We start from the raw sequence: 2,643 nt of genomic DNA on the forward strand, positions 1-2,643 counted from the left end.
TCATCCTGGAAGAAAAAATATAAGAGACAGAGAATGTTTTGATATATAATGACTTATTAATAAAAACATTAAAAATCACAAAATCACAAAAAAGCAGTTAAAACTCAACACATGGAAAAAAAATATGAAAAAGGTGACATAGAATAAAATACATGCATAAAAGCTCAAATTAAAGAGAGGTGGGAACCCTAGAAACCAATTCCAGGAGGAGGGGGAGTTTTTACTAGAGGTAAATTTAAGCCATATTAAGGTACATTCCTGAGAGGTGCTACGTTTGAAAATGCTAGAATGCTACGTTTCTGAAATAAAAATGAAAATGCTATGTTTCCTTGAGCCAAGACCATGCATTCCTAATTGCCAGGCATCTCAAACATTATAAAACCATGAAATTACGGAAAAGCAGTTAAAATTCAACAAACGGAAAAACCGAACATGAAAAAGCTGATGCAGGATAAAATATAAGCAAAAAAGCGTGAATTAAAAAAGCAGGAACCATAGCAACCAATTCTTGGGATAGAGGGTTGTTAATAGAGGTCAATTTAAGTAATATTAAGAGATATTTCTTAGAAGTTTTAATGAAAATTCCTCGTCTCTTTGAGCCAATACTATGCATTCCTGGTTGATAAGCACACATTTGAATACTATTGTTATCCGTATTTCGCATAATCCCGTTAGAGATATTTTTAAGAGATATTTTTAAAAGCTTTCAAAAATGCCCCGTTTCTTTCATTGGATGTTAGACTGCAGCCCCCCTCCGCCAAATAAAACTTGGTTACCACCTCACACCTTAACTTTAATCTATAGAACGTGATAGTCCAAGTCAATTCACGCCACCGTGGCAAACTACGGATGGCACACGACACCCTCTTGCACCCTTATGATTACAGGATAATTTTTCAGATATTTTCATGATAAAAATCATGCTTGAAATCCATTGTTTCTTGTTTTCTCAAGCTACCCGTAACGATACACCATGTAAATTCACGCCACCGTGGAATCCTCTGGCTGGTCCTTGGCATCCCTGTGATACTCAGTGTCAGGGCCACGGCACCCTTTGGCGTGCATTCTCACATATTAGAATTTTTTCAGGCATTTTCAGGCAGAAATATCCGTTTATACTAGAATCGATTGTTCAAACTTAAAGGAAATTTCTTTTATTGAAGTTATTTAGCCACCATAGCTTATTGAGTGTTAGATTTCAGTCCCCAGTCATCCAAAAAATTCTTTTAGCACCTCCCACCTTAACTTTAAGCTGTTTTGTGGAAGTTATTCATTTGTGATAGCTGAGTGGGTATTAGATATTAGGTATTAGATCCAGGGAGATATTCCAAATCCCCCTGAAAAATTCCTTCAAAACCTCCCATCTTAACTTTAAACTGTTTTTTGGAAGTTATTTCTTTACGATAGCTTATCGGTTGCTAAATTTTAGTTCCCCATCCTGACGGAAAAATTCCTGTACCACCTCTCACCTTAACTTTAAGCTATTTTATGAAAGTTATTTATTTAAGAAAGCTTACTGGGTGTTGAATTTCAACCCCCCCCCCCTCTAGAAAAATTCTTTTAAAACCTCCCACCTAGCTTAAAAGAATTTTTTTGGTGGAGGGGACTGAAATCTAACACCCAGTCGAAGAAACGGGGTATTTTTATTAAAAGCTCTGAAAATATCAATTGATGTGGCTTAAATTTATACCTAACGAGATTATATGAAATAGGAAGAGAAATATTATTCTGTTCTTATAAGAGAGATAAAAGTGTGCTTTTCGACCAAGAATGCATAGTCTTGGCTCAACGAAAGGAGGTATTTTCATTCAAACCTCTCAGAAATATCTCTTAATATGGCTTAAATTTACTTATAATAACGACCCTCCCCTCCCGCTGGAATTGGTTGCTAAGTTTCTTACCTTTCTTTAATAAGGTTTTCACGTTTTGTTTTACTATTTGTTGAGTTTTAACTTTTTTCTGTGATTTTTGTGATTTTACAATATGTATTATTAATAATTCTTGTATGCACAAAAAATAAAAGTTTGTCTCTTAGATTTTTTGTTCTAGGATGAATCTTCAATTTTTAATCATTTACGCATTAAACATATAAAGCCAATGCTATGTAACATCTCACTGATTCAATACCTGAATGAATCTTTCTAGGTGACGTTAGAACATTAATAGAATGTAGCATGCAGGTGTGTCCAACACAGCGAAAATAAATAGCTTCACTAGATAGTTACGTGACTCGGACACAATGGTTAGGAAACACGCAATCTATAGATTTCTTGGAACTTTTCCCTACGAAAGTATTCTCCGAACCATATCGTTAGGAAGGCTTTTTCAGTCCAGCTGTCTAGCGCAGAGTTCCATTGGGGGAAAAATTTTCGAATCCTATAGCGGACAAAAATCTTAAGAATATAAAAGTTCCCTGAGGAGCAAATCTTGAAAAAATGTCTCGACTAAGAAAACAAATCTTGGAGAAAGTGAAATCACCAAAAAAAACGCCTTGGAAGAAAAACAAAACCCTGAAGAAAAAAAATCTTAAAGTATTACGGAGCATGTCCCGTGTGCGTTGTGGTCAGTTAAATTAGGAGATTCTCCACTTGACTGGAGGGTCCCTGTTGGAATTGATTGCTAAGGGCCCGGTGTAATTGAATG

Source organism: Artemia franciscana, chromosome 16 (assembly GCF_032884065.1).
Source record: "Artemia franciscana chromosome 16, ASM3288406v1, whole genome shotgun sequence".
Classification (NCBI taxonomy): Eukaryota; Metazoa; Arthropoda; class Branchiopoda; order Anostraca; family Artemiidae; genus Artemia; species Artemia franciscana.